This window comes from Gopherus evgoodei, chromosome 1 (assembly GCF_007399415.2).
Source record: "Gopherus evgoodei ecotype Sinaloan lineage chromosome 1, rGopEvg1_v1.p, whole genome shotgun sequence".
Taxonomy (NCBI): Eukaryota; Metazoa; Chordata; order Testudines; family Testudinidae; genus Gopherus; species Gopherus evgoodei.
The window spans coordinates 39,296,489-39,316,931 of record NC_044322.1 but is presented as its reverse complement, the minus strand read 5'-3'; the positions used below and the strand labels follow the sequence as shown (position 1 = coordinate 39,316,931).

Here is a 20,443-nt window from a genome sequence, read left to right as displayed (position 1 = left end):
GCATGTTTTTGTTTATTTGCTAGATAATCTGCTTTGATCTGTTTGCTATCCCTTATAATCACTTAAAATCTATCCTTTGTAGTTAATACATCTGTTTTGCTTCACTAAACCAGTGCATGGAAATCATAATTCAGGGAGCAGAAGGCTGTTGCATATTCCTCTCCATGTTGAGGGAACAGGAGAATTTTATGAGCTTACGCTATACAGTTCCCTGTGCAGAGCAAGATGGTTTTATTTTAGGTTTATACTCAGGGCCGTCCTTAGGATTTGTGGGGCCCTACGCAGTATTATTAAACTGGTACCCCTATGCTGGATGGCAGCCCAAGCTCACAGCCTGGTGGGGGAGGGGAAGGAGGGACTTGACAGCAAAGGATAATGAGATGCCCGGCCTGCCTCATGGTGGCAGAGAGTCACAGTTCCCCGCAGAGACTTCCATGCCCTCTCCCTCATGCAGAATGGACATGAAGAAAGTACCTAATTAAAAGCACTAAAATTTGGGAATGAAAAATGTCAGTCACAGGTTTTTTGATATGCCCTGAAGTTTGTCAGAGATTTATTTGCAAAAACTTCATAGTAAGGGTGAGTCAGCTGTCCTGCTGAATACAACATTACATATAATGGAATATATGATGCAGCTTTTCTCTGTTTTACATTTCTTAATCAGTATTTCTAAGCTGAATTTATATTTTAAATGTACTCAAATCTTAAGCCAGCGTTCCAGATTACTACATATTTAACTCACTGAAACAAAGACATTCTTTTAAATTAATCAGAGAGGTTTAGTGTGTTCATAACAATGTTCATTGCTTTTAGAAAAAGGGAACAGTAATTTACTTTGTGTAATCTCCATAACAAGAGACATGGTTATGAAATTTCACCAACTTTAAAAAAATATGTTTCCAAAGTTTTTAGGTATAACAAGGATTTTGTCTTACTAAGGTACTGATTTTGCTGGAGGGTTCTTTTAAAACTAGTTCGTCGGATAGTCAGAAGTAAAGAAAGGGAAACTCTTTGTCCAGCTATCTGGAAGGGAAGGACTGTTGTCCCTTTAAGGGCTCTCTTCAGTGGGGAGTGGGGGGAGAGGTGGTGAAGGGATGGACAGAAAGGACAGGAAGACTTGGAAACACTTTTTTTTTTAAACTATAGTAATTAAAATGTGTATTTTAGATAAGGGAGGTCTTTTGAAGGATTTATTTAAAAAACTGTATGTCTGAAGATCCACACATTTAAGGCTAAAGATGATTGTGCATCTAAAACTCTGTGGAAGCATTTTTTAGAAATGTGATTTTATAATCTTCACCAGCTCACTAATGAAATATTTTTAAAGCAAATTTTAAACTAAGGTCCTGTAGACTGACATGTTCTGTGTAAATATTACATTAATGCACAACTGTTTTTATCAGTAAAGTCAGAAACTGACAATATAAAAATTTATTTGGGCATAAGCTTTCGCGGACATCTGATGAAATGGGTTCTAGTCCACAAAAGCTTATGCCCAAATAATTTGTTAGTCTTTGAGGTGACACAAGGACTCGTCCTTGTTTTTGCTGATACAGACTAACAGGACTACCACTCTGAAACCTGTCAGTATATACCTTGGGGTTGGCAAATGCCTGTTAAATGGCTTTATTACCCCTTGAATGTCTCTTTAACAGTTTCAATGTTGTGCTAATAGGTCTGGCAGGCTGGAGGTTTTTTCACTTTTAACTACTAGATTCCCTCCCAAGGAAGACTCACCAGGCTAGAGCAGCCATCTGTGGGAGCCTACAGAAAGGGTCAGAACAGGGATAGGAAAACAAGTGGGTGGACACTAAGACCCAGTGGTGCCCCAAATTTTCAGTTGCCCTACGCAGCTGCCTATGTTGCCTATGCGTAAGGACGGCCCTGTTTATACTCCGGGGACTGCTTGCCTGAGGAGCTGGGAGGTGCTCTAGTTGAAGCCTTCCCATGCAGGTGCTGGGAAGCCAAAGAGCCTGCCTGCAAGTAACTGAAGCTGAGTGTGTCCCTATCTGTAAGTATGCTGGTGAAAGTGCAGGCTGAAGCCTGCAGGGCTTAGCAGCTTGTCACAGCAGTATAGTTTAAGAGAGAGCTCAGGCTGGTGGGTTGAGGGGGCTCAGTGGTATCCCAGTTCCAGATGGCACCCTGGGGGGAACCCATCTCACATATACAGACAATTTTTGCTTGCACCCTAAGCAACCCAGATCACTCTGTATCCCTGTTCTGTCCTCTTCATTATTTACTACTTGCCCAAGGTTTGTGTCATCTGCAAACATTATCAATTATTTTGTTTTTTCTTCCGGCTCACTGATGAACATGTTAAATAGCATGGGGCCAAGAACTGATCCCTGCAGGACCCCCTAGAAACATAACTACTCAGTGATGATTCCCCATTTACAGTTACTGTATGCTGTGTAATTGTATCCCCAGATATTAGAGAGAGAAGGTGGGAGGAGGTAATATCTTTTATTGGACCAACTTCTGTTGGTGAGAGAGAGACAAGCTTTGAACCACACAGAGCTGTTCTTCAGGTTTGGGAAAGGTACTCCCAGCCACAGCAAAATGTAGATTATTTAGCATAAGTAGTTAGCACATATTGTAAGGGACCATTCAAGACAGAGTGGCCTATTACATCTCTGCAATCGTATGACAAAAAGAGGGTGTTAGAACATTACAGATTGTTGTAATAAGCAGTGTCTGTTCAGTACATGATTTGTAGCATCTCAGCCTGTCTCTGTCACCCAAGGTCTAACTTTTAATCCATTCCTGTTAAAAATTTAATTTCACAGTTTTCTCCTTAGCCAAATATTTAAAGAGCCAACCCAAATGTCTGAATTGTAGGAACAAAAAATCGAAAGATACATTTGTTTTAACTACAGCACAACTAAAAAATAACAAAACCAGAAAGCAGACAGATCCTTTTACAAATACAATGATTCCTGTCATCTTTGGAGAAATGTAAGTTTTTAATAGACCCAAATTATGCCAATAAGTACAACCCTGAGAGGGCATCCTCCATGGCTGGTCAGCTCTTCTGGCTGGTGTTACAGGCAGGGGCGGCTCCAGGCCTCAGCACACCAAGCCCGTGCTTGGGGTGGCAAGCCGCGGGGTTGCTCTGCCGGCGCCGTGAGGGTGGCAGGCAGGCTGCAGTCGGCCGCTTGCCTGAGGAGGGTCTGCTGGTCCCACAGCTTCGGCGGATCTCCCGCAGATACGCCTGTGGGAGGTCTGCCAAAAGCCAAAGGACCAGAGGACCGTCTGCAGGCAAGCCGCGGAAGGCAGTACGCCGTGCTTGGGGCGGCAAAATTCCTAGAGCCGCCCCTGGTTACAGGGAGTTGGTCCATCACCCCAATCCCTCTCTACTCCTTTGGAGTGGTTATTGCATATAGAGATTAGTCCTGAGCAAGCTCTGCATAAGAGCTGCAATTGTGGTGAGTCCCTGCATGAGGGCATAGGAGAAGGAAAATTCCTTCCACTGCCCCACTATGCACCCTCACAGGGCCAACAACAGGCTGGAATACTACAGTGTTACCATTGAGCTTAGACCAAGTCAGAAGGGATTTTGTTTCGGTCAGACTTTGGCACTGTAATATTATTTGGGGTTTAGAGCATTTGTCCTTTCTATTTTCATGGTGCTACCATTGTATTTAAGAATCTGATCCTGCATGAGTACTTCCATTGTTATCAGGACTACCTGCATGCATAAGAAAGGGTTTGCAGAACCAGGTCTTTAGATTTGTACCAGTAATATGCAAAAATCTATGCCACTGTTGTATAATTGTCCTACCATTGCTCCAAAAATCTGCCATTAAAAAAATAGCCATACTTCGAGATTATCACTAACAAGATATATTGTGTTAAGAGTTGGCTATCACACAGTAATATGCCAGTTTCAAGGGGGCATGAGTGCTAATGAAATGTAGATTTGAACAGATGATCCGTGGAATATGAAGTGTCACCTTATCTGCAGGAAGGTATTCTTAATGGCAAGCAATACCAATTTAGAAAGGGAAACGCATACATCATTATAAGGGATTACACATCTTGATTGCTGAAGGCATTATACCGTCTAACAATACTCGGATATCTTTTTCTTTTTTGTCTCCCTGCTGGGAAAATTGAAGGGGAAGGAAAGGTTTGCACACATTAACTACAGACCATAATGAGCTTCTATGAATTCAGCCATTTCTTCAGTCTCCCTCACAAAAATTTAAACCACAAATTAGTCTTGTTACCCAGTATTGCATCCATCCACCTAATGACTCTATGATCTCTGAAAAGGTGCATTTTGAAGTACACTTTAAAAGGGATGCTTTCCTGGAAGAGAGAATAAAAGTATTGTCAATCAAAGCAGATCAGTCATGGTTAGAGAAAACTATATACTGAAGAGCTTGTTGATTTTTTGACACTGGGCTCTCAGAATGCTACTTGCAGGAAAATTTGATTGTTTTTGTTGTTGTTGTTGTTTGTTTTTTGTTTTTACTTCTTATCCCAGCAAAATGATTTTGAAAAAAAAATGGGGGCAAGATTGGGGCCTTGAGCCACTGTCTGTATTTAGAAGTTGGGTTGAGGAGGCCCTGCAGATAGCACCTTGTAGGATCAGCCATAAAGATCTGAAGTCTCAAGGTCCTTTCCAGCCCTCCATTTCTATGATTCTGAGTCAACAGGGGGCATTGCCACTGGTTCAGATGGGAGCAGGAATCCTGAGTACTGGAGGGCATGGGCGGCAGGTTATATACTTTTGTGGTGCTCAGGCACCAGCAATATTCAGGGCCAGGTGCCCTGCTCCAGCAATATTTGGAGCTGGGTCTCTCTCCCAGCCCTGAATGGCTCTTGGCAGAACTGCTGTCTGCTGCCCCAGGGTCCTAGCACCCACCCTCCACTAATGGCAAGGCAGGCTGCCCTTACCCTGCCCTAGCCCTGAGCCTCTCCAACGCCCCAAACGCCTCACCCCAGTCAGAGCCCTTATCCCCCCACTCCCTAATCCTATGCCCCAGCCCTGAACCCCCTCCTGCATCATGAACCCCTCATCCTCAGCCCCAACCCTCATCCCCCGCACTCTAATCCTCTGCCCCAGCCCTAGCCCCCCCACATCATGAACTCCTCATCCTCAGCCCCACAGCCCTCACTCCACACCCCAACCCTCTGCCCTAGCCCTGAGCCCCCTCTTGCATCATGAATCCCTCATCCTCAGCCCCAAAGACCTCACCCCTGCTCTCCCTCCCAGAGCGTGCACCCCTTCCCCCTTCCCACACACCCCTTCACACCCCCAAACTCCCTCCCAGAGCCTGCACTCCTCACCCTTTCCTACACCCCCAGCCCAGAGCCTGCACCCAAACTCCATCCCAAAGCCTGTACCCTGCATCCCTCCTGCACCCTAATCCGCAGCCCAGGACCTGCACCCCAGACCTCCCCCCCAGCCCCCTCCCAGAGCCTTAGGCAGGTGGGGGCGGAGTTTGTGGGGCGGGTTCTGGGCACCACCAAAATTTCTACAAACTTGCCATCCATGCTGGAGGCATGTTTGGGAACCTTATTTTGTATGCAGGCTGTGCTAAATAGCCGGTATCGCAGCCATAATGGATCAGTCTGTGACAAAGGTGGTGTCATATGGGGAGGCCTGAGTTGAGCACTGCCGATGGAGCAGGTAAGGATGTAGGACACAGTGAAATTACAGAGATGGATAGGAGCATGGCCACCAAGGGCCTTAAATTTCTTGATATGAATGGAAACTTTGCTGAAATTACAACCTGGCCACTTAGTGTGATAGAAAACACAGCTGAGCTTTTTATCCTAGCCTGGAGAAGAGTGGGTGTTAAGGCTGTCTTTTAAAGTTCTCTGAATTGCTTTTTAGAGACGCTTTGACATAGTGTAGTTAATGCTTCCTGGGGTTTATTGAGTAAATAATTATTTGGCCATTAGTTAAATTAGACCCAGATGGCAGAGGGTTACTGAGCAGAAACCAAATTATATGAAGCATTTGTTCCTTCCATTAGTAACGCACTAACTTCAAAGTGTGAGCTATTGATTAAGCAGGGAACCATTTTGTTTAGCCTTAGATGAACACTAGAGACCTTGAGACTAAGCCAGTCCCAAAAGTACAGTAAAATATTTGATTTGGAAATGAAATACTGTATGGTAGAAACACACTAATTCACTCAAGTGATGGGAGAGTAAGGACCCTGATCCTGCAAGGAGCTCTGCGTGGGTGACCCCTGTGCAGAGTCGCTTGCAAGATTGGGGGTCTAACAATTTTGTGCACAAATTAACAGACCCTTTTCTTTTTTAAAATCCAGGACACAGTATCACAAAGTGTGTTTTGTTCATTTGTTTTGAGACATGTAGTTTCATTTTAACTGCTTATGATAACACGACTGTCATGGGGTCCGCTCACCGCAGGTGGCGCCGCCTCCTTGCCATTCTGAGGATTGGCTCTTTCTGGGGCTGAGGCCCTCTTCTGGTGATTGCTTCACTCATTGTTCTCTCTCTCCTTGCAACCCCTTTCACTCCAGCTTAGTCTTTGTGATGTGGTCTTCCAGCCAAGCCACCATGGTCCTCCCCTTCAGGGGTACAAAGTCAGGCAAACTGTCCCAAGCAGTCTATTCTCTGTCTGGTCTGGGCCACTTCCCCAGTGGCTGGTAGGAGAACCTAGGCCTGCCCCCTACTGCAGGTTCCAGCTCAAGGATCCTCTAATGATGCAGCTGAGGTCTGCACCATCTTGAACCTGGCTGCCTTTTCCCAGAGTCTCCTACTCCATCTGACTCCCCTACTCTGGGTTTGCCAGCCCAAACTCTCTCCTCTCAGGGAGTAACTGCGGACTAATTTCTATACCACAAACACTCCTCCGTTCCCACAGGGAGCAACTGCAAACTACTTCCCTACAACCCCTTTCTACTGCCTGTTCCTGCATGGGTGAGCTTTCCCTAATTAGGGCCTTCCTCTCAGCCTTAATTCTCCCATCTTGCAGCCTAATAGGTTAATTGCCCCCTCTGGCCTCCAATAAGCCCTTCAGGATGAGTGTGGGGAACACACCCTATCACAACTACATAACAAAGTAGTAAAGATTCTGTAATACATTTTGTAAAAGTCAGTCAGTCTTAGGCCCAGATTTTTGGGTCCAGATGAGGTGCACTTGATGTGGGGTGTAGAAGGTGGGTAAACATCATGTTTAGCAACTTTCCAATCCCGGGGCTGACTGGGAGCAACTTTAGCCCCAGGTGCAATTTAGAGCTGCCTTCAGACTGATCTAATCTGCACCCAGCTGCCTCTAATAGCTAGCAGGAATAGCTGGACTGTACAGCTGCCCACATCCCCTTTGCTGAGATCTTTGTCTCTTATTTTTATGTCCTCCTCTCTTATCATGACTCACCCTTGTGGACCCTGGCAGTTTCATTGCTAGCGGCTTTTGAATCTTACTAATGTAGTTGAATCTGCCATCCATGGATGAAGTTCTGGCCCTGGTAGAGTCAATTGAAATTGTGCCATAGACTTCAGTGGGGCCAGGATTTTACCCCATGTGTTTTCATATGAGAACACAAAGTCTTTCTTCTTTGCTTTCCTATGTTCTGACATCTTTCTTTGCACTATACAAATGTTATATGTTCCCAGGAAACACAGTTCATTTGCTTAATCAAGGTAAAGAAATCCAAGAACACACCAGAACCTGATGTAGTTCCCAAATAGGATTCTTTGTAGCTCTCCACACACATGTATGTAACAGAAAATATTTATTATTTAAAGTGTCCTTTCACATGACTTTGTATGCGTATAGCGTGAAGTCATAACCGTACTGGTATGTAAAAACAAGATGTCAGGGTTAGAACCAGCTCCTGCTTCCTCTACTCATGCAAGTACCTCTATCAAATGTAGTTAGGCTACCGTACTCTTGTCAGATGAGCTTGATCTGGCTCATTTACAACACTGAGCGACAAGCTCATTCTTTATCTTGGGTTGTTGTCTTAATGAATTTTTTTCCTGGTAAAATTAAGGAGTAGAGACTTTCATAGGTTAGTCATTCGAATTAGGATGTTAAATCATATTTAATTGCCTTAGATGAAATGTTGTTGCACTGCCTAGATATTTCTTTGGCATCCCAACGTGTTTATCTTTCATCCATCTCTGCAGTTTAAATCCTTCAGTTCCTAAAATGAGAAAATAAAAAAGGCTTTTATAAATGGCAGCTAGAGGTTGGCTGAACATGTTCACAGAAGTTCAGGCACTTAAGGGCTCATTTGTATTTTACTGCCATTGCAGACAGGATAAGTAGATTGAAATAATTGCTGTATGTAATGCTCACAAATTTAAGGAGAGTGTTGCTGCTGCTTCTTTTTTACCAGAGGGGACATGTCACTCTTTACAAAAGACTTCAATCTATTTATATATCCTGCAATGCTCACCACTTACAATGGCGAGGAGTATGTCTCATTATCCTTGTCATTCTCCCCATAGATCTTTCTTATAGTAATCGTTAATGTGTTATAGTTTCTTGGCTCTTTATGGCACCTGATTTTATTTTTCATTTACAAACAAGAAAACTAAAGCCAAGAGATCAAATGCTTTGCCCAAGGGCACACTGTGATTCAGTTGCAGAATATGGAATACAATCTAATCCTCCTGCTCTATTAAACAACCGTATCTTTAAATAGCCTGTAATAGAATATATACCTATCTCATAGAACTGGAAGGTCTTCAAGTCCAGCCCCCTATCTTCACTGGCAGGACTAAGGACTGATTTTGCTCTAGATCCCTAAGTGGCCCCTTCAAGGATTGAACTCCTAACCCTGGGTTTAGCAGGCCAATGCACAAACCACTGAGCTATTCCATTTGAACAGCAACTTGTTATGTGACCAAACAAACCAAATCCAAACCCAAGCAGTACTAGTTATGTTGAACTAGCTAAGTGCACTGATTAATATATTGTAATTAATAGGCAGGGTAAATAAAAATTGTGGACAAAAACCTTGTTAAAAATGAATTTCCTGTCCGATACTAGTAATTTGTGATCACTGAAAGGATTGATGAGGACAGTTTGGCTGCTTCAGAACACTATTGGATTGCCTTAGGAAAGTTGGCTTTTTTTTACTAATTGCCCAACTAGGACTATCAATTAATTCAGAAGTCTCCTTCTCTCTTTGCCTCTTGATTCCTTGCCTCTACGAAGGTTAAGAATTTGTAAGTGCAGTGGTCGGGTCTGCTTGAGGCAAGTTATTGCATTGTTCCACTTTAGAACCTTGTAAATAAAAGTGTAAATCTTTAGTGATGAAACCAGTAGCCACATTGGTCATTAATGCCATTTCCATTATAGCGTCTCAGTCGGTTAATGGCATGTTTGATGTTTGTTATTGTTTTATTACAGAATCCTTATGTTACTGACTGTTTTTTTTACCCTGGAGATCCAGGACTAAAACATTCACCCCAGTTACATACCTCACTGCTATGACTAGTCATGTGGTCCTGAGAAAAGGTTAATTTACAACATAATACTTCATTTGTGTAAATCCCCAGTACTGTCCAAATCCATGAGTTCCCCATTTTATTTCCTTACAAATCCATCAATTCCCTACTGCTGTTCCTCTCTGAAATATATACATTTCCTTGCTTCCTCCCTCAAGTTTCTCACCCCATTCTCCTTGGTGTGTCCCTTCCTCTCCCTGCCCCACTCCTCAGGATCCTCCTCACAATCAGGGCCAGCTTTAGCAAGTGCAGGGCCCGATTCCTGGGGAGGCGGGCTTGCACTCACTGGGCGATGCTACCAGTCTTTGGCAGCACTTCAGATTGCCGGCTGGGAGAGCGGGGTCGTGGGGCCGTAGGGCTACCGCACTCCAGCTGGGGTCGTGGAGCCATGGGGCTGCCACGTTCCGGCCGAAGCTCTGGCCAGGAGAGCGAGGCTAGGAGAAGAGTAAAACAAATTTAAAAGGCGCCTAAGGCGCAGGGTCCTCTTAGGCACGAGCCCGATTCTGGGGAATCGGGCGAATCGGCCTAAAGCCGACCCTGCTCACAGTGCAATTCCCAGCTAGTCTGTGGCCATAGACACAATGTTGCACTAGCTTCATCTCCTCATAGGTAGGTTGGGAACTCTAACATAGGTAAAGTCTCGCCAGCTGGGAGTCTTGGAGGATTAATCATAGAGACTCTGCTTCTGCTCCTGGAGGACTGTAACCATAAACCCACAACCTGTAGCTCCTCCCCACAGCTTTGTGGCTTTCCAAAGCGGGAGACTGAAGCAGCTGTTGGGAAACCTGGGAGAGGTCATCTGAAACTGGGAGTCTCCTGGCCAATTTGGGAGGTTCAGTAGGCCTGTCATCACACACCTATCTAGAGAGAATGAACAGCTGATACTCAACAGCATCATATTCCTCTATATTTTTACTCACACTCCCCTTCCTCTCGTAGCTGCACATGTTCTCTCCTTAAGCCTACACCTTTTGTTGATCCCACCCTCGCCCCAGCACTCCACTCCTCTCCCTCTCCAGTGCTGTGTGCACCAAAGGGACGATTTCCCAGTGCTCAGAGTCCACAATTAGGCCAGATTTTCAAATGTGTTCTGCACCCAGCAGCTCCCATTGAACACTTGCAGTCAGATTTTCACTTACTGCTCCACTCCCAGTGTCCTGAGGACTATTCATAATCTAGCCTTTTATTTTGGTACTTACATGGGAGCTGAGTTCTTCTGGAAATCTGGCCCCAAGTCTTGCACCTAATCATTTGTAGTTTGTATTGAATTTCTTTGATTTAGTTATAAGCTCCCAGGGCAGAGGTGGTTTTTTTTTTTTTGTTTTTTTTTTTGTTTTTTTCAAAAAATGCTGACCTGCTCTTATCTGGCATAGTATTGCATAGATCTTCGCCTTATGTAGTGTCAGACACTTCTGCTTGCTTTCATAATCAAAATATCACTGCATTCTACTCTAACACTGCAGAGCCAATGACCCCATGTGCTGCATAAACCTTTACGCAGGACCTGTCATCCGTGAATTTTACCATACAAGAATCTACATGTATAGGGTTTGTCTTTATGGATGTGAAATATGTGTGCTCATGTATAATGTGTGCGTGAAGGAAGAAAAAAGCAACTAATTGCCATTTATTAAATTTCAGTATAAAAAAAAACCTCATGCAACTCCTTGACTGCTAATAGAACACATGTCCAACATAGCAATACTTGTACAATCTTCATTACTGTCATGGAATCCTCCACCAGAAACTGCAAAGCCAGCTAAACAAGGGGAGATTAAGGGGAGTTCCTCATAAAAGGCCAGCATCTGACATCGTCTAAATCCAATATGCATGAGACAGTGAATGTAACACCTATGGAGAAGGAATTGCTCTTTCAAGGCTTTTAAACAAAGTTACTATTTTAAAAAATCACTTAATGGTCTTTTAAAGAACGTACATTTTCCCCCTCTTGTTTCAGAGAATCAAAACTGAAGGGGTGAGGAGGCAATGGAGTTCTTTGTTAAATGGCAGCCATAGCACTTCGAAGTCCTTTAAAGAATATTAGCCTCCCTGGGCATTATACTAGTGCCTCAATTGTGCCTCTGTGATGGCAATTCTTTGGCAAAAAATAATCCTCTTTTCCAGGGCTATGAAACAGTGTTATTAAAAATATAGCAGGAGTGTTTAAAACACCTTTTAAAGTTGCAGTCCTTTCTCCTTCTGTCCTCAGTAATTAGTGGATACATTTATTTGCTTTGTGTGACCCAGTGATGAATTGGTCTCCTGATGGGATCTGTGCCTTGATTACATTCCTGTTGCTATCCTAAATATTTAGAGGAAGAATTTCCCTACTTAGAAGTGCATGCTTTGTGTTGTGTGGAATTGTTGAGTTTATTTTAAGCGCTATCAACGAAACATACGTAATATGCAGAGGTAGCCTACGCAGTGATATATTATTTCCATTTCTTCCCATTTTTTGCTGCTTTTACTGTAGTGAAAGACTTGTTAGGACCCATAGATGGTGAATTATTATTTCACATTTCTACATCCTCAAGTGATTTTAGAGCTAATGAAAAGTGTTGAATTGATAGCCCTGGAGAGAGAGACTCTTGTTATTCACAGAACAAGTACAGCATGGGAATCAGGAGCCAGACTTCCCCACACTGTCTTACAGCTGTGTGGCAAGAAGGAACTTAACCATGTAAATGTTGGCAGGGTAATATAGTGTCCAAGCCCATATCCTTGACTGGTCTGCTGAGACTGCTGCCAACGATGGCAATAGTAATAGTGGTTGTTGTGATGAGGATATCTGTGCCCTAGGAATTTAACTGAGACTTACAGCTAGAGGCAATGCAGTGTGTTTGCAGCCATGTTGGTCCCAGGATATTAGAGAGACAAGTCTGTAGTATCTTTTATTGGTCCAACTTCTGTTGGTGAGAGCACCAAGTTTTTGAGCCACGCAGTCTGCTAGAGCTCTTCTTCAGGTCTGGGAAAGGACTGATCAAGGTGGGAGGGATTGTTTAGCAAAAGTAGTTAGTACCTATTGTAAAGGACCATTCAAAGTAGAGTGGCCTGTTAGCACCTCTGCAGCCAGAGCCACTCTACCTTAAATGGTCCCTTATAATAGGCGTTAACTACTTATGCTAAACAATTACTTCCACCTTGCATTTTGCTATCCTGAAAGCAGAGCTCTGTGGATACGTCTACGCAGCAAAGAAAAACCCGCAGCTGGCCTGTGCCCGCCGATTTGGGCTCATGGGGCTCAGGCTACGGAGCTGTTTCACTGCTGTGTAGACTTCCAGGCTCAGGCCCTGTGGGGTGGGAAGGTCCCAGAGCTCAGGCTGCAGTTCAAGCCTGAAAATCTTCACAGCAATGAAACAGGCCCACAGCCTGAACCCCACAAGCCCAAGTCAGCAGGGCCAGCTCTACCATTTTTGCCGCCCCAAGCAAAAAGAAAAAAAAAGCCACTTGGACTGCTGAAGGGGAAAAAAAAATAAATAAAGCCCAGACTGTGGCACCTCAAGAATGGATGGAGTGCCGCCCCAGGCATGTGCTTCCTCTGCTGGTGCCTGGAACCAGCCCTACAAGTCGGCTAGCACTGGCCAGCCAGGTTTTTCTTTGCTGTATAGACATACCCTGTGTGACTTGAAAGCTTGTCTCTCTCTCACCAACAGAAGTTGGTCTCATAAAAGATATTACCTCCCTTACCTTGTGTACCTAGCGCAGTGGTTTTCAGACAGTGGTCTGTGAACCACTGGGGGTTTGCAGACTATGTACAAGATTTCCAAAGGGGTCCACACCTCCATTCGAAATTTTTTAGGCGTCTGCAAATGAAAAAAGGTTGAAAAGTACTGACCTAGTGGCAATGACATTGTGAGAAATCTCAGCTACTTTGGAGTATTCCAGCTACCATGAACTTTACAGTTGTTGAACTGTGCACAGGGACCTAGGGCTAGTCTACACTGGCAATGTGAAAGCGCTGTCGCTTTGACAAACCCCGCCTCCATGAGAGGCATAACTACAAGTGCTGGTGCATTGTCAACACTGGCACTTTACAGCGCTGAAACTTGCTGTGCTCAGGGGGGTGTTTTTTCACACCTCTGAGTGAGAAAGTTGCAGCGCTGTAAAGTGCCAGTGTAGACAAGATCCTAGTTTTACAGCCTTAGAATGCACTGAAATCATTCAAAGAACTTTCCTATTTCTTCTGGAGAAATTAGGCCAGGTCCACACTACAGGCCTATATTGGTACACCTATGTTGCTCAGGGGTGTGAAAAATGCACACCCCTGAATGACACAGTTGTAACAACCTAACCCCCAGGTAGATATGCACTACTTTAACATGTAGGTCAGGGATCAGCAACCTCTGGCACACGGCTTGCCAGGGTAAGCATCCCGGTGGGTCGGGCCAGTTTGTTTATCTGCTGCGTCGGCAGGTTCAGCGGACCACAGCTCCCACTGGCCATGATTCGTCGTCCCAGGCCAATTGGAGTGGCAGGAAGCCGCGGCCAGCACATTCCTCAGCCCGCGGCACTTCCTTCCGCCCCCATTGGCCTGGGACGGCAAACTGCGGCCAGTGGGAGCCGCAGTCGGCCAAACCTGCCAACACGGCAGATAAACAAATTGGCCTGGCCCACCAGGGTGCTTACCCTGGTGAGTCGCATGCCAGAGGTTGCCGACCCCTGATGTAGGTGTTAGCAGGGCAATATAGTGTCCAGGCCTGTACCCTTCACTGGTCTGCTGAGACTGCTGCCAAGGATGGCAACAGTACTAGAGGTTGTGGTGATGAAGACATCTGTCCCCTAAGAATTGAACTGAGACTTCTATAGCTACCACTTCTTGGGGAGGTGGATTAACTACACTGACGGGAGAAGCTCTCCCATCAGCATCTTCACTAAAGTGCTGTAGCATTAAACATGAAGACAAGCCCTTAGTTTTGAAATGTCAAACAGTTCTAAGGACCCTCACCTTTACCTTCTTCTGTCCATATTTTCTGGGTATCCCTTTTCATGACTTGCAGGATAACAGGGGCATTTGCCTGTCTTAAGTGGAGCCATTGAGAACCAGAGAGAGTGTTCTGTTATCCAGCAGGCAAGTAAGTTCTCACAGCTTTTTCAGAGCATGACACTGCGGGTAAAGATTGAATAAGCACATCATTTGAGTTTGCGATACTTCTGGCCTGATTTGCAGAGGTGCTGGAAGCCCACAGTTCCCACTGAACTCAGATTAAAGGTGCTCAGTACCATGGTGATGTGAATCTGAATGGAGCAGAATAGAATAGGAATTGCAGCATCTCTGAAAATCAGACCATTCCAGTCTGGCTGACTGACACCTTGACAAGTATTAGAACTGGTCATGCTGAATGATTGATTAAATGGCCTGCTGTAGGCTCTTTCGGACTTGTTTGGCTGCTTCTGTTTTAGGTAGCTATGGGATATATGAAAGAACCACAGTGAACAAATAAAATTCATTTTCAACAAATTAGTTCTTTTAACAAGTTTGCTCTGTCAACAACTGTCTGTCCTGGGTTATGTTCCAAACAAATGGAGAGACTGTCTTCCCCTTAGTTCGCCTGTGTTGACTCAGTTTTAAATGAATCATTGCTATTGCCTTTTGGCTCTAACTTGAGAGGGACTGAGCTGTCAAATCAGAATAAATCACGAGAATGGAGCCATGCATTTTCAGCAGGAAGGTAAGAGTAATGGATCCCCTTATTTTGACACTGACTTGTTCTAGGATCTTGGACAAGTCACTAAAGCCAAAATATTCAAAATTTGCCACTCATTTTAGGTGCCTCAAATGTTGGTGTCTTAGGGTCTGAGGTTGGCAACCCAGAATCTGAAACATCCAAAAGTAGAGGCCACTTTTGAAAATTTGGGCTTTAATCTATATGTGCCTCACTTTCCCCATCTGTATAATTGGTATGATAAGGCTTTAAATCACATGTCAGTTGTAAGGCCTAAATTCATTAATGTCTGTAAAGTGCTTTGAGATCCTGAGCTGACAGGTGTAATAGAAATGCAAAATGTTATTTTGTCTTTCCCCTCAATGTACTGTAGAATAAAATCAAGATTATTCTGCTTACTGAGGTGTTAACAAGGATTCTGCTGTAAATCTGCCCAGGAAACGAGGCATTCTGCAGCTTTAAAGCTTCAGAATGTCTTCTACACCAGCGCTTGATTTCCTGAGCCTCAAATTAAGACAAGAAATCTCCAAGAGATTTGTCAGATAAGTTTCTTTGTGGGTTTGAATGCTGATATTTTATTTTTGGCCTTCTGGTTCTGGCTCCTGCTTCCCTTCCTCATACTGTGAAGGACTGTAACCAGGGGGGGAAGTGGGGAAGCCGCCCAGGGTGCAAAGCTGCTGGGGGTGGAGAAATGGAGCAAAAAAAAGATGAAAAAAACTGGTAAGGGGCTCAAATATGTTTGCTCGCCCCAGGTGCTAAAAAGCCTAGTTACACTTTGTACCTGTGACCTGCCTGGGAATTGACCTTTTACTTTACAGTTGTACCTAAATTTCAGTTTCTCATAAAGTGCCAAGCCACAGAACAAAGTCTGCTGCTTCACCATAGCATCATCTCAAATATATATTTACATGGCAGCACAGGAAATGAGGACTCTGGTGACTGATTTGAGACTAAGGAAAATGTAGTTACTTTTTGGCTGTCCTTTAACATTATAACAAATTTTATATCCAGTGGAGCCCTGTAATATGGGACTTGCACAAAGCTCAGTAAAGTCAAAGGAAATATTCCCATTGACTTCAGTGGACTTTGGATCTGATCCATAGCCACCACCACCCTCCCCCACTCCATTAGGAAGCTTCTGCTGCCCCTATCTCTGCAGATAAATGGCAAAATTGTACTTCTCCTACCCCAGTGAAGCCACATAGGCAATTGTAAATTTGCTTCTAGCACTGAAGAGCATGAAGTAGTGGAGTTCTTGCCTGTCTGTAATGCAAATTGCCCAAAGCATGGCCTCTTCCCTGAGGCCATGTCTACACTACAATATTATGTTGATCTAACTTACGCGGGCACACAGCCACAGCAGTGATTCAATTGCTTGTGTGTGTGTGCTCGCAGGAGTGCTTGTGTCAGTGTGTAACATTATAGGATGGCTCCTGAAAGTCAATAACAAGTTTCTTCAGCTAGCTTCATGCAAGGCAGCTTGTGTCCCTCTAACCCTGTAGTGTAGACCAGGCCTGGGAGGTGCCTGTCTCTTACATCTTGATATAGTGCTATACTTGTGGTTTCTGAAAGCTGCTCTATCCACTCATTCCCCCTCCGATAGTGTTTTGCACCCTTCAGAGTTATAATTAAGCCCCAAAGTTTTATTTTTGTCGGTTTCCCTTTCACTCACCTACTACAGTAATTAATCTTGTTGCACACAGTCATTATTTTTGCAGGTGCAAATAGACCATACCACTTATTTCTACTATCTTTAATGCTTGTTCCTATTTAAATTCTATGCAGACGGGTGTTTGGCCTGTGTTCCTCTTAGTTTGCCATTTTGTCGATATTGTCAAATGCAATTTACGCATGATGAACTCCTATCCATTGTAAACATCTCTTAACTTGCACAATATTTAACTAGACATCTGTGGTTATTAGCTTCTTATATTGTATTGTTCTTCCTCCATGTATTAATTTTATATTTGACACAATAAGCCAGTCCCATAAACTCTTGTTTCAGTATGAGCAAATGAACATGAATGTTGCATATAAGAATGTTTTAAACAAAGGAGCCTTTAATGAAACACCAGTATAAGTTATGCCGATTTCTTCTCTTGCTTCAGTTTTGTAAGTATATGTTTAACTTGGTGATTTCACACACTGGTTGGAACCGTTCGTTATATATTAACTTGGAGCTGGATCTGAAAAGGTACTGAGTGTTCCTGTGATGTGCCAAGTGCCTTTCACAAGCAGTGGGAGTGGAACGCACTCAGCACCATGCAGGATGGGCCCTTAATACCCAGGCAACAGCAGGCACTTTAAACCAAGCAGATTTTCTGTTCTCTATTGTGAGACAAGGTTCATATGGTAGTTGTTATATTTTCATGCAATGGATTTTCATGCACTTACATTAAATCTCATCTAAAAGAATCAATGGCTGTTGGAAGACTTAAAAATAGAGGTATGTGGATTGGTATTTAATTACGTTTAGTGTTCGTTATGTTCTCAGTTGTCCTAATTGGCGCTGAAGAATTTTAAAGAAAATCCTGTATCTTGTGTTACTAGAACCGATCTGTGTCCAGAATCAGAATATTGGATTGAGACGAATGTTTTCACTCTTTAGTGTCTTTAGCTTCAATGTGACTTCCACCACTGTAGAAAAGTGTTTTTTATGGTTGTGGATGATCTGAGTAATTTATCTAAGTAGAATATCTGTATATTACATGTTATTGCATCTGTAAATTGTACAGCTGTGAAGTCTTTTGCACATAGATGGCTAAAGCTGACTCAGTAGACACTTAAATCGGAGCTTAGGGGACTAGTTTGTTAGGAACTATCCATGCCAGCAGTTCCCAAGTCCTGAAACATTTTTTCAAGGTCAGCTCTGGAAAAGCATTTTCAGTAATATGGTTGTGCCAATTGTTGTGGACCCTCTGGGCCTCATCCAGCTCAGTGGGAGTCCTGTTTGTTTCAGTAGGAGCTGGAGTAGGCCTTCTATGCACAGAGTCATAGCCTGGTCGACTGAAAGTCAGTGGGAGTTTTGCTATGGACTCCAGTAAAATCAGGCTTCAGCCCATTAACTTATTCTTAAATGTGCACTAACACAGCAGAAATTTTAAAAGGTCAAAATTATGAAACAGCACTTAGGAAACAGATCAGCTGCTTACATTTTAGGAAAACAAGTAAATAATCAGCAGTTCAAGCCCTAACCCAATTGAAGTTGATGTCAAAATTCAGATTTACTTTAATGAGACCAGGATTTGGCACAATATGTGCAGACTAGAGTGTTTATCCTTCCTCCTTCTCTGGAATTTATATAACTTTTCCAGAGAAACAGGTCTAGACTGCTGTGTTGTTTATAAGGGAAGAGAGTTGTATACAAATGGAGTTTTCTCCCTTCACCAGTAAATGGCACTTGCCATCGTTAAGAAAGTGTGGAGAGAATAGTTAACTTTTGTTCTGGATTCACTTGCTAATAGTGCTAATTAGAAGTTGAAAACAATATCATCGTTTTGCATGCAGTCTTGCACTTCAAATCTGTCAGAGGAGAGTGCCTGCAGCATTGTTGGACTGTCAGAATTGAAATGGACATGACTGTAAGGGAGGAGCAATGGCTGCTTTAGGGATTATAGGATGAGCCCTAGTTTAGTTTTGATAAATAATTCTATGTGATAATTCCTGTGTCTTCTCAAAGTAAACCACCCAACTGTTGGAGACTATTTTGGCCCCAATCCTGAAAACACCTACATATGTGAATAGTCCCATGTGACTACCTAAGTAACTTTATGCATGTGAGTGAACGGGACTAGTCATGTGTGTGACATTACCAGACATGTAACTGTTTTCAGGATCAAGGCTTTAATGATTAATTTTAACTGAAATCAGTACAGATATAAGTATGCTACACTCAAGCAAGTTTGCTGGGATGAGGCAATCAAGTTTGCCAGGTATTTCTTGTGAGTAAACAAACGTTAAAAAGAAGTAAGTGAGAAAAAGAGGTGGAGTAGGAGACAGTCATAAATTAACAAGAGGCACCTGTGTACCTAAGGTACAATTTGCTAATCTTGCAGCTAGCATTTTTCATGTGTAGGAAGTTAAAATGAATAGGTTGCCCCTTAAAAGGAAAATGGAAATATAAGTGGAAGTTTATGTAAACAGAGTGGGCTCTCCATAACAAAGAAACATTTATCAAATACTTTCACTGTAAAATCAAGGTACCATTAGATTCCATGGCAGGAAATTGTAGCAATTACACATCATTCTCTCTGGGAAGATAATTTTACTATTTGTGTCAATGAGTTTGTTCTTGCATACTAATATTATTTTTAATATTAACAAAATGTAAACATGTATAATATTGTGAGACTTAACCCACTGAAAACTCTTGATTTGATTCTCCTTTCACTTAACACCAGTTTAAATCTAGAATAATTTGTTTTTTATTTTTAGAACCAAAACTTTCCCAGTTGTGCTCACATCTACACCTAAAAATATTCTCAAATGTGACTATTTTTACAAGCCCAAATTTAGGATCTTTCATGCACTGTTCTTTAAGTGTTTAAAATTCAAAGTACAGAACATTGTGCATAGAATGTTATGGGATTAGTGTATTTATTAGGCCGCAACATAAATGATTGAAACTAAAGTGTTGATCTGACCACGAAAAACACTGCATACCAAATATATAAATAAATAATGGCCCGTTGAATTCCAAAAGGCTTTTTAACTAATTAATATTTTTTCTTGATTTGGCTCATTTAGGATAATATCAGTCAGCTGAGATAGCTGGTTACGGTGGTGCACTTTTTTACTCTTCTGTTTGTAATATTTTACTCTTTCACAGGAAAGCAGCATGTTTCCAGTGTACTTTGTGAAAAGATTATTTTCTACAGATCTTTAAGATGTTCAGAATTAAAACTTTCACAGAAGTTTTGTCAAGCTTGGATAATTACCCGTTGCTGACAGTGGATGTCAGCAGTGGGTCAGGGGGACAGGTGCTAAACATGGTCTAATCAGAAGTGTAGAACAAGAAAACCATGGATAAAATAGATTTAAAGTGAGTTGATTTTAATACACTGTTAAAGGTTGGGCTGAACCAATTGCTGGTCCCATTGTCAGCAATGGGTGTTTTTCCTAGTGTAGATAAGGCTATAGATTTTTTTGTAACCACTTTAAGAAGAATTTATTCCAGGCAATGTGTTTACTGAATGATTTTTATAAACAATGATTTTAGAGGTATATAGAAATAATGTATGTACATATATGGGCATATGCATTATGGAGGCCTTTGGGATTTGTATACAAAGCAGAATTAGAATCCCTCTGTTTAATGACTGGTTTTAATATTTGGC

General features: G+C 42.8%; 1 protein-coding gene across 6 annotated transcripts in view; it reads left to right on the top strand.

Annotated features, from left to right (window-relative positions):
• The window catches only part of SPATA13 (spermatogenesis associated 13), a 288,804-nt gene that overhangs the window by 173,900 nt on the left and 94,461 nt on the right, over nt 1–20,443 (top strand). Inside the window, exon 1 of one of the 6 annotated variants that reach the window (XM_030562188.1) lies at nt 17,454–17,553. The exons of the other annotated variants lie outside the window; for them this stretch is intronic. The gene's annotated coding sequence lies outside the window, so the exon portion shown is untranslated. Of the gene's footprint in view, nt 1–17,453; nt 17,554–20,443 lie in introns of those variants that run through there. 6 annotated transcript variants of the gene reach the window in all.